This window comes from Aptenodytes patagonicus, chromosome 1 (genome assembly GCF_965638725.1).
Source record: "Aptenodytes patagonicus chromosome 1, bAptPat1.pri.cur, whole genome shotgun sequence".
Lineage (NCBI taxonomy): Eukaryota > Metazoa > Chordata > Aves > Sphenisciformes > Spheniscidae > Aptenodytes > Aptenodytes patagonicus.
The window spans coordinates 51,104,015-51,116,200 of NC_134949.1; the positions used below are offsets into that span (position 1 = coordinate 51,104,015).

Genomic DNA, 12,186 nt, shown 5'->3' on the forward strand with positions numbered 1-12,186 from the left:
AGCTATTGTTATTGCAAGGAAGACTAATTTCTTTTTTAGGTTTTCAACCAATACCAGTTTGATAAATACATTATCTATTATTATATATAAATGCATCCAATGTAGATGTTCTGGGTTTTTAAGCTATTCTCTAGGACGTTCTTCTTTCTCTCTCTCCCAGGACATCCTATTTTTTTATGTCTTTTCAGACTGGATAACAAATGGGTTCCAATATTAGGAATGCTTTTTCTTAATTCTGTATTTTCTATATTGTGTCTAGATTAAAAAAAGAAAAAAGTCCTGTAAGCCTGAAACCCACACTGGCACCAAACTGAAACTGAAGTAGAAAGCTTTTTAAAATGCTTCTCAAATGTTGTTTTAAGCTGGAAGCATGACTACAATGTTTTTCTTGGCATACCTTGTTGCCTTTGAAATACTCAGACCACTATTCTTGATATGTTCTTGTTTTCCTTGTATTTTATTTCAGTAAGATGTGTCCCTTGGGAATGCATGGTGAGTCCCTCTTCATAGGGTGGCTCTGTCATCTAACTGTGGCATCTCTCCACTGCCAAGTATGCAATGTATATTTTTGTTAAGTGTTTGTTTAAGTGAGGTTCACAGATTTTCACAGACCTAAGCAAGTGTCACAGACTTTGACACCAGATGTAAAATCTAATGGTAACCCCAGAAAATATTAAAAATCAAGTGTTTTGTTGCAGGGGAGCCAGGTAAGCAAGTCTTGGAGCTGTTCAAATAATGTAAAAACCTTCTTGAAACAGCCTCACTGAATTCAATACTTAACCTCTCCATTATGAGTTGTTCAGAAATATTCCAAGACCCAACACCCTGTTCTAACAGAATTCTGCAAAAAGCAGTTTCACAAACTTAGTTGACAAGAGATATAGGAACATGGAGAGGAGGATGGAAGGGGAAAAATTGGTATATAAAGATGGGTGTATTTGATCAGAAGACAGTAACAACACGACTTATAAAATACAACTTAAAAATGCTGTCCCCTAAATTTCCCAGTCTCACGATTTTTAAGTCAGTATCAGGACTCTTTGGAGGGTCAAACTGTTAACGTTACAGTGATTGGGCTGTCTGTACTGAAAAGATCTCATCACTTACAGATGGTGAGCAGTCCATGCAATCCATTGGTCAAACACAGCTGTAATGATTACTTCAAGGCTTTCTAAAACCTAAATGTGTTCATGGATACTTGCCAAAAGGAGAAAAAAAGAGCTATGTAAGTTGTTTGGAGCAAATAGTTGCATTTGTCCTCGAAGATCCTTTCAGTTGCTGATACAGCTTAGAGGCTAAAAATTTTCTAATGTCCAAAAAAATTCAAAATAAAATCAGTCTGCGCTGGCAGAAAATTAAAACCTTGTCAGGGAAGCTCCAGAACATTCAGTGGATGTGACAGTCACACCATTCATCCAGCTTGCTGGCAGCTCATGTTCAAATCCACTATTGACACTCTTCCATTACTGCACGGTACTTGAGGATCTCCTGAACAAAAAAAGAAATAAAAGAATTATTTCAGGAATTATTATGACGTTGGAGTCCACTTGTACTTTCTTGTACTTTCAAATAATTCCGTTTCTCTTTCCTTCCCTCTTTGCTTGATCCAAATATAGCACAGACCACTATAACGCAAAACTATATTCTCAGTTCCACTTTGATTCAGACTTCTTGGACATCCACACCACATGCAAATCTTGTGTGTTCTCTTGCATATCAGTCCCAAGTTGAGACTGTCTTGGAATTTTAAAATATTTGTTAGACAATTGTATCTTTCTATTGCACACCTCCCAAGCTTAGTCTTCATTCCCCTTTTTTTTCTTCTTCTTCTCCAAATAAACTGAAATTAATAGTTAATGTTGCTATTCATGAAGAGAACAGATTCCAGGGTTATATGATACGGCAGGAAAACAGAAAACCTGTCCTTCTTCTTGCATAAGCCATACATACATTATGTTAAATTTGGTACAGAGAAAGCAAACCTTCCAGGTTCTTGGCAACCTAATTCCATCACTGCTTGCAGATGAAATGAGATGACTGGTGGTGGTAGGAGGGCAGAGAAGAAGAGTGGGTTTTAAATTACATACACTTGGTAATTCATTGCATAAATTAAGCCTAATAGGTACAGCTACTTCGTGGACATGGAGACGTTACAAAAGGCCAGCACTGCCCTTGACAGCAGGTGGTGTTTTGGATAAACAGCGTCAGGAAGTAGCTAGCAAAAGGCAAAAGAAAACACACTTGGAAAAACTGTGTTGGAATTTGATCAAAATGTTTTCCAGACAGCTCAGCTCCTAAGAGGCATGCAGATCATTTCAGTTCAAAAGCAATATCCAGCTGGGGAAAAAATCCCAAAAGACAAAAAACTACACGGCAGTAATACTTGGTCAAAAGGGCTTGTGCTACTCTAATATTAATCACTTGTGTGATACGTATCAGCCACTGCTTCAGCTTTAACACACGAATATGAAGACCCAGTGTTAGACTTCAGCCTGAAAAAGCTGGAAAGAATGAAAGAAAGGAGAGGAGGAATGTCCCACAGCAACACTGTTTCCGATGTGGGGTCCTCCTAGGAGCACTCTAACCTGGGTCCTGCTGTCCCCCTCACCACTATATATTCCAGAGAATCACCACTGCAAATGTGCAAGGACAAGATACAGCTGCTGTGAGAACCACTCCTGAATGGGTACAGGTCTACGACCTGTATTTAATCTGTGGCATTACTTTCAGTGTTGCATCCTTATTCCTAAGGGATTCAGAAGTTTGGGACCCTTGACACTTATCTGAAAGGTCACCTACAGAGAGAGACAGAATGAGGAAAAATAGACAGCAGCTTCATCATGCAGGTGCAGTGGGATTATCCATCTCCAAAGAAAAGCTCTGCAGAAAACAGAGCTTTCTCAGGCCAACCTCAGACTTTTGGATGAGTTCCCATAGAATTATCCCCAGCACAAAGCTCACTATCTTCTACTCTGAATGTGAGTCACATAAATACATACAGAATTGTGTACAGATAATGTAATAACTACTTTGAAAGATACTGAAAATAAAAAGACCAAATAAATAGTCACCTTTGGAAAGAATGGGAGAGAGAAAGCCATATGTAGCAGATGACAATCCTGTCACTTAATGCACTTCTGGAAGACATTCAACCCTGTGATGTGCAGCTTATAAGAACCTAAACAAAACTTACATAACGTTGCATTACATTGACATAGTTTTCTAGGTAGAGGCACTGGCTGCAATTCATATAAACACATCCATGGAAAAATAATATCTCATCCCCATGTACAAGATTTACCAAATAAGAAGAAGTATCACGGCACTTGACAATCATAACATGTGCTTCATAAAGTGTGGCTAAGAAAAACAATAGCCAGTGTTTTCTAACAGGAAATAGCTAATGTGGGTTGATGTGGGTTTTATCCAATTGTCTTCTGCCTTGCAAGGTAACAATCTTACTCCATGGATACTACACAACACACTTCTGTGGTGCCCCGCACAAGTCTAGGTTTGGTAGCACTCCACAGTTTCATTTTGATGCAACACGAGGACATATTTCACATTGTCCTAATTCTTACTTTGCTCCATGTAAAGCCATATCGGCAGCATCTAAATCTCAACCTTCCCAACAGAAACTCCAATTAACATTTAAGCCATGAAGACTATTTTAAAAAGAGTTACGGTGCGGCACTCAGCCTGCTAAGCAAAAATTCAAAACATTGAAACTGCATGTGAAACATGACAAAATGGAAAGTGGAGGTCCCCAGCCACCTGATCTGTAAACATATTTAAGTCTTTTTGTTCTTGACAAGTAAGAGCTAAGCATTCGTTAAAAAGCTAACCATGATAATTGTCAGTAAACTTGTATATTTGCACAACACCTTGCAAAAAAGCATAAATAAGCCCAGCCTTTTGCTGAGAATTTAGAAGCATAGCTTCCACTACATTTCAGGGTCTGTATACTTTAAAAAAATGAGTTCTGCATCAGATCCTACTGAGTTCAACATAAACCCGGTGAGCAAGAGTTGAGCACAGCATTCTTCTCTTCTTTTCATCTTTTTCCTCATGTGATGCAACAAAAGACATGAAATGCTTCCAGGCAGCTTGATCTAAGTGGATAAAAGGAAGGAACTGAAGGAGTTTCTGCTATTACAATACGCTCACCATAAAATAACTTTTATTTCCCCAGCCCTTCATTGCTCCCATTCTATCCAGATACATATGCTACTTCTGGCCCTTGTGCTACCTCAACAATCTGCTCAGAGAATTCTCTCAAGCTGTGTCTATACTGTGGGAACCAGCAGTGTTTAGCAAATCTCAGGTCAATGCATATCTGGCGTGTCTTGTCTTGACCTGGGGTGTATCAAGACTTAGAGCCACTTGTTGGCATCCAGCTTGCAAGGAAAGAAAAGTGTACAGATTGCTTTCTCATCCTTTTTCCTCCATAAACTCTATTTTCTATGAGAAGAAAATGTAGGCAGGCAGAGTGGGAGGGCATCACAATGTGGTCCAGTAGGTGCTCCCATTTAGAGCTTTCAGGAAATCTTAAAAGAAATTAAATAATAAGATTCATCTTTCATAATGGTGCTTATCCACGATTTTGTACATCTTTAAAGGAACAATCACTCTACAAAGTTACAGGCGACAACATAATTAATTTTTTGTCCACATGCCAACTTTCTGCCACCTCAGCCACAGCCAGAACGCCCTCCTGCCTACCTGTTTTGTACCAGTGCTCCCTGGGAAACTCTCCATGTTGTCCAGGCTGAGAGCAGAGCTCCCTTAGGATGCAGTCGCATGGACGTGCACAGGGCAGTGTGTGCTGTGATGACCACATACAACACACACCCAGAAATGAAGAGGACCAGAAAAACTGCACATGCACATGGGAAGCGATCTTCTCTGCCATTTCAAGCAAGAGTACACTGACCCTATCTCAAAGGCTACTAGGTGTCAACCTAGGCCTATGTCAGGCCAAACATTTTGGTCTCAGTCATATGATCAAATTATAGCACCTTAACAAGTTATAGCCTGTCAGATTAACCATGCCAGCTATCCATGGGCATGCTCGGACTACCCCAAATATGAGGTAACATGGCTCACTTAAATATCTTTCATGGAGGCTTAAGCTAAATCACATACCCTTACAACTGCGGTGGGCTAAGTTCGCACACCTGGACGAGTACCAACAGTTAGTAAAGCTCTTCTGAGCTTTACTAGCTCAGGGGCATCTTTTCAAGCCCCTGTAACCCAACCTTCTCTTCTCTAGGCTGAACAACCCCAACTCTCTCAGCCTTTCTTCATAGGAGAGGTGTTCCATCCCCCTGAGCATTTTTGCGGCCCTCTTCTGGACCCGCTCCAACAGGTCCGTGTCTTTCTTATGCTGAGGGCTCCAGAGCTGGACGCAGTACTCCAGGTGGGGTCTCACCAGAGCAGAGTAGAGGGGCAGAATCACCTCCCTCACCCTGCTGGCCATGCTTCTTTTGATACAGCCCAGGATACGGTTGGGCTTCTGGGCTGTGAGCACACATTGCTGGCTCATGTCCAGCTTTTCATCCAGCAGTACCCCCAAGTCCTTCTTGGCAGGGCTGCTCTCAATCCCTTCATCCCCCAGCCTGTATTGATACTGGGGGTTGCCCCGACCCAGGTGCAGGACCCTGCACTTGGCCTTGTTAAACTTCATGAGGTTCACACGGGCCCACTTCTTGAGCTTGTCCAGGTCCCTCTGGATGGCATCCTGTCCCTCTGGTGTGTCGACCACACCACTCAGCTTGGTGTCACCTGCAAACTTGCTGAGGGTGCACTCGATCCCACTGTCTATGTCATTGATGAAGATATTAAACAGTACCGGTCCCAATACGGACCCCTGTGGGACGCCACTCGTCACCAATCTCCATCTGGACATTGAGCCGTTGACCACTACCCTCTGGATGCGACCATCTAACCAATTCCTCACCCACCGGACAGTCCACCCATCAAATCCATACCTCTCCAGTTCAGAGAGAAGGATGTTGTGGTGGACCATGTCAAAGGCCTTACAGAGGTCCAGATAGACGACATCGGTAGCCCTTCCCGTGTCCGCTGATGTAGTCACTCCATCATAGAAGGCCACTAGGTTGGTCAGGCAGGACTTGCCTTTGGTGAAGCCATCCTGGCTGTACTTACACTGGGACAAAACACACTGCTGCTTTTATAGAGTAATGTGTTTGGCAAGCTTAACTATCAGCAGCATTCTCTCAGCAGCTTCTAATTCTATACCACTAGCTCAAAACATGTTATCAGCTGTTGTATTTTGGATGTGCACTAAAAAGCAACCAGGTACTTATCACAGTAATATTTCTACCACACAGTTAGCAAACCCACCTACATAAGTATTCAGCCTGCTGTTCCTACAGTGTAGCAAACTCCCTACCTACAAGGTATGAAAGCTCTGTCATGTGCCTTAAGTGTAAGCTTTGGTTTACATTAGGGGGGAAAAAGTCATACCCATACAACTCTGCTGGTTGAATTCATGATTTTGCACCGGTGTGGCTGCAATGATTCAAGTTCCAGTGCAGATTGATCTCATTCCAATGCAGACATTTGAAAGTTATTGTCTAAATCTGGTTTGTGTTATGCACCCTGTACAGTCAATGGAGAGGGACTGACACCTCCAGAGTGATTTCTCTGATTTGTCTCAGATATTTTACATACGTATACTGAAGGTACTATTTCTCCCATTGACTAAAAGGAAGCTCAGGACACTTGACTAATTTATATGTGCCTAAATTTGGGAAGATGGACCCCATGTATAGCATCAAAGAGCTTTATACAGGGAGAGTTTATTTTTCTTCTCAGACCAGAATAAGGTATGTCAGTATAAGCATTCCCATTTAAGTATACTGCATCCCACTGGGATTTGGGCTGGTTAGAAGTACGCTGCTCTGAAAAAAATGTCCAGTGCAAAAAAATTCTGTGGTATTTTAAAGTGCTAGTAGCCGGCCTCTGCCACTGGAGAAAGAGGCAAATACCATACACGTTCCAAATCCCAATCTTGAATAATTTATTATTTGAAAGAAAGAATTTACATGATCTACAGTAACTCAGTCAACAGATGTAGCTTGCACATATTAAATTTTCTCCTGCATGTAACAAAAAATGAAGAGAAAAAAAACCCACAATCTTTCACTGTGACAACTCCCTAAGTCCAGCTTCTTTTCCTCACTTTCTCCACATCACTACTTTTTTTGTTGAGATCCTTCAGTCTTTTCTATAAGCACTTGACCTTATCACAGTGCCTTTTACCTTTTTATCAAAGTCTGTAAAGACAGGGGGTGTAGACAGCTTTCCTTACTAGCTCAGAGGAAAGGGTGATGTAGTTAAAAAATAGTAAGCTAATAGCTAGAGTCCACTGTTTACCTATTATAGCTGGGCTGGTCATTATATCTGGGCTGGTCCGCTAGGAATTTACTTATGTCTCCACTGCAGTGACAGGATGTGGCCAGTCATCCCTCCTGCGATGGTGAGAGTCTCATGGCAGAGGGTCCCTAAAGTATCGCTACAGCCCAGCCCATGTTCGTGGAGTAGGCTGTCCCTCCCAGCCTGCAGTGAAGGCCCTACCATCGCTGCATTGCTGTGACTGTACACAAGGTAGTTGGAGTGCAGCTCCCCCCAGTATGGCTACCTGACTCATCATCACACCTCTGGCCACAGTCTATAGATACCCAGTTTTTCAGCATACACTTCTGTAGTGCTCTCAACAGTTTTAAGTCCTTCTCTTTCCCCATGAAGAAAGATCAAGTAATGTTACTACCTCTAAGCTGAGGAATTCTTCTGCAGGAAGGTCTAGCTCCTTTCTTCCCTGGCTGTGAAGGGGCTCCTTATTTTGTGAAGAGGTACCCTGTGCTCCTACGTGAAGTCCTCTTGTTATCCTACTGTTTTTTTTCCACCAGGAGGCCTTTGTTCCTCCTCCTCTCACAGAGGCTTCTCATTCCCATTCTTGCCTTAGGATGACCATCTCTGAACCCTGCCGTCTAGGGCAGATCCAGATCCCGCCTCTCCTCTTGGGCAGATTCCCCGCTAGCATTTCTCTTTTTTCATTATCCCAGCCCAGTGAGTGATCTCTACAAAAGCACAAACTGACCAGAGAATCAACAGCCCTTTTGCACTTCCAGCTTCCTCAAGGCCAGTGAGCCTCCTGCTACCCCTTGATTTTTATTTCACTTGTCAGGAACCTGGAGGACAGAGGAACTGATGGTCTTCGTTTACTAAACAGAAAAGCAGATTGTTTCCAGCGTGATAAGGAGTCTGGTATGGGCTGTTCTCTCTTCATTCTGCCAACTCCAGACTGCTCCACAAAGGCTGCAACGACCAGCGTGTGAGCTAGATGTTTGCCTCAGAGACCTACAGGTGTTTCAGCTCTCTAAGCTTCTGCTATTCGAAGTTAAGCACAGCTCAAAACACAATCAGAAGTTGCATTTTTAAAGTGTTAAAACCAATTAACAAACAGCTGACTAAAAAAGAAAAATCCTACATTCCCAGCAGCAAATAGATCACTTCTGTTGTTTGTCATACTGTACTCTCTGTTCCATTGCCTGCTTCAGAAACCAAATACCTCATTTTATTCACATTTCTGAGATACTTTATCCACCATAACTTAATATTTTCTTAGCACGTAACTTTGTGAAATATGATCTCTCTTTCTTTTCATCCTAGTTGAATGATTTTTCATGTTTTGATTAGTCTGAAAGAATGATGGAGTACTCCAGTTATACAGATACCCAGTTGCCGTATATGTATTGAATTTAACCAAGACGTGGAACTTCCAAGCAATCTATATTTTTCTCACTGAAAAATAACAACTACATGAAGCATCAAGATATTCACAGCACCACAAAAAAAAACCCAAAACCATATTTGTGACAGGTAGGATAGAATTCATCTTTTCTAATCCAGGAGTTTAAAACTCAGATGCCGAAGTGTAGGGTGGTCATTCCTGACTCTATGTATATTCAGTGAATATACAGAGTACCTCTTCAAGACAAGTCATCTTGCCCCAGCTTGTGACTACCGTCAGATTCATTGCTCCCTGGAGGTCAAACTTTCTCTCTTTTGACTGCAAAGAAAGCCCAGGAAGACCAGTTTAGATTTGGATGTTTAATATTTAAGTATCTAAACCAGAGTGAGTTTTTATTTTATTTGCAAGCAACTAAATAATGCTAAAGTTTAAAAATTACTAAAAAAAAGAGACCAAAACAAACTGACAAATCCAGTTACCTTAAACAGAAATCACAACTTCTACGCCTGCAACATATGGCTGAGCAACTATCAGAAACAATGGTATGATGGTGGCTCTGAGACAACAGCTTTAGTGTCTGGAGAAGCAACAAGACTGCACCAGGAGGAACCAGGAGGAACACAGACCCACTGATTTTGGAAATCACCTAGACTTATCATAGCAACATATTATTCAGAACTGCATGATCCTAAACGAAGTTTTCATAAGCATTTAGGAAATGCCATTCTAGCTAATTCATAAAATTGGTTAGATCACAACCAAAGATACCGTCTTTATTTCAAGACATTAAAGATGAGTGGTAAGTGTGCCACCAAGCCGCCTTTGCTCTTTGTTAAATCAGGAGCACGCTCCACAGAAAAGGCATTGACTTTGCTTTCAGAGAAATGCCTTACATGATGCATCTTAAGCTGTGAAGGAAGCAATGCAAGCTCCTTATATGAGTCTGAAGTGGGAAAAAAGGTCAGAACGCCCTAAACTTCGTAGACAATCTGTCCAAAACTCTGCAAAAATCAAATATTTTAGGAACAGAAGGCCCATCTCTTCAAAATGGCACTTAATTCACTTCATTGAATCCACTGAGATGAAAGCTACAACATACTGTGGGAGCAAAATCATCAGTAAAGTTTACAGCTGGAGATGCCTGAGATGCCTGAGACGAAAAGTTCCCAAGAAAATCCAGAAAGGACTGGCAAAGCCAGCTCTCCAAATTTGCTAATGTAATGCTAGCAGCACTTCTATTATTACATAATGGATTTTAAAGGTATTCAGTCATCATTTTTTCAGGAAGATTCAGAACTATTGACTGTCTTACGATAGTTCCAAATGTGGGAGAATGTTAATTAAACAACAGGTTTCAGCTGTATAGTTCTGGTTTCAGTCATGACTGACTAATTACGCAAGCTTTATCTGTTGGAAGCCAACTGTTATCTTACAGAAAGTTATTGAAGCCAGTTCAAAAATATCTCCATTTGCTCAGCCAATCTAAATATCAGATTTTTTTCCAGAATCATAAAACTTGATTTAAATTATTTTCCTGGGACTGAAAAACAATGCTGTGAGCAAGCAGGGTATTAAACACGGTTTAACTTCACAGCAGGAGAGTTACACCCCAAGCAGTGTAAGGCTCTTGTAACACTGCAGCCAAGCTGATCGTGTATGGTTCCTCTCCAAGATTTCCATTGTTCAGAACTTTTTCAGATTTGCAAGACATTCCTTTTTGACATATTTCAAAAACATTCAAAAATGCATAGTTCTGCACTATGACTAAATTTATCCTTTTCTAATGAAGTGAGAGATACAAACTTCCATTCTAAACTCTGTGTTTTCTCTAGTTATAAGCATAACCCCAACATTTTTTGAGGCAGCTAAAGACTGTCAAAGGCCACCAGTGCCCATGACCCCGGGTGGGTTCCCACACAGTCCTGCCTAACTTCTTTTCTGGTTCTGCTGTGAATATGAACATTTTTGAAGGAACTTTTATGGGTTTTATATTCAAGAGACTTGGTGATTTTCTGCCACACCAAACGTTATCTACAAAATTCAATGTAACTTCTGAAGGGAATGTAACTATCATTACAATATGTCCCTTTCTTTTCCTTTTCCTTGCCCTTCCCCTCCCTTTCCTCTTCCTCTCTCCTCTGCTCTTGTCTCCTCAAACCACTCCAAATCATGCTGTTGCTTTATCTTACTACTGTGATGAACTATGACAGTGTTTTGAGAGTGACTGTCACACAACACATCCACACAAATTTTTGTCATGCTATTTACTCCATCCAGATGTAATACAACCTATTTGTATGGTATCTGGAAGTGGGTTGACAGTAAAGGGAATGAACAGCTGTTAATGACAGTCGACACAAAACTATGCCTGTCTTCATCGTTCATGCTGGTCAGTCTGATAATACTGCTCTGATTATGGGACTATACTAAAAACAATGAAGTTATATTAAATTACTACCTGTTGCCACATGCTAAAACTTGCATAGTTAGGCATTTATGAGCTGCTACACAAAGCATCTTTGAGCTCTGAAGACCCTTCTCACCAAAAACCCTGCGTATCCTCCTCACGGATTTCATATGCAGAAAGTAGAGGCAGGTAAGATGGGCTGAGTAAAAGCACTGGGCAGGATTCATGTACTAATGGACAAAAAAAAAAGCTACAAAAATGCAAATTATTTTTCTTCTTTTTATATGAAGAGCATAGATTTCAGTCCAATACTTTGTGGATAGACTTCCTCCACCTGCCTTTTATTCAGAGACAATACTTATTATCATTCAAAAGTAGTATCTGATCTTCCTTGTCATAATTTCAGAGATAGATAGCAGCTTCTCTGAACAGGACTGGACCACCATGCATGTTTGTTGGTGGTTTTTATTAGTCTCAAATCATAGTTCTTATTTATTCTCTCTTACCCATTCTCATCATTTTTGCTTCTTCAAAGTAATCTTTTGCATTCTCCTCCCTTCCTAGTGCTCCTTACACTCCCTGATACTGGTTTTATCCATACACTGACTCTGCTTCTCGCTCACTGTAAATCTTCGGTCCTACTTTTGTCTGTGCACCTACTGACTCTGCTGGCTCTGACACTTTGGCACTCTGTCCCGCTCCACCTTCTCCCCCTTCGTTTCCTTCCTCTCCTCCCTCTAATGATTGCTTTCCCTAAATTCCAGTCATTAGAGACGTCAGGAACAGACAGCGTCACAACCACATGGAAAACTGTTTCCTCTACTTCCCATTTTAAGACAATCTCTGTTCCAGATGGTTACAAGCATTACCTGGTTGTGAATTGCTAGTGTGCATTTGCTCTAAAATTAGGCAACAGAGTGTAGGAAAGAGCATTAAATTGCAAAACAGAGAGAGAGAGACAGCAGAAATTGCCAGGTTGGTTATTACAGCTGCTTGCCAC

At 41.2% G+C, this 12,186-nt stretch overlaps 1 long non-coding RNA gene across 3 annotated transcripts in view; it reads right to left on the reverse strand.

Annotated features, from left to right (window-relative positions):
- The window catches only part of LOC143158477 (uncharacterized), a 58,533-nt gene that overhangs the window by 25,510 nt on the left and 20,837 nt on the right, over positions 1–12,186 (reverse strand). For all 3 annotated transcript variants that reach the window (XR_012995013.1, XR_012995014.1, XR_012995012.1), the window contains exon 2: positions 1,108–1,488. This is a non-coding gene — a long non-coding RNA (uncharacterized LOC143158477). The remainder of the gene's footprint in view (positions 1–1,107; positions 1,489–12,186) is intronic.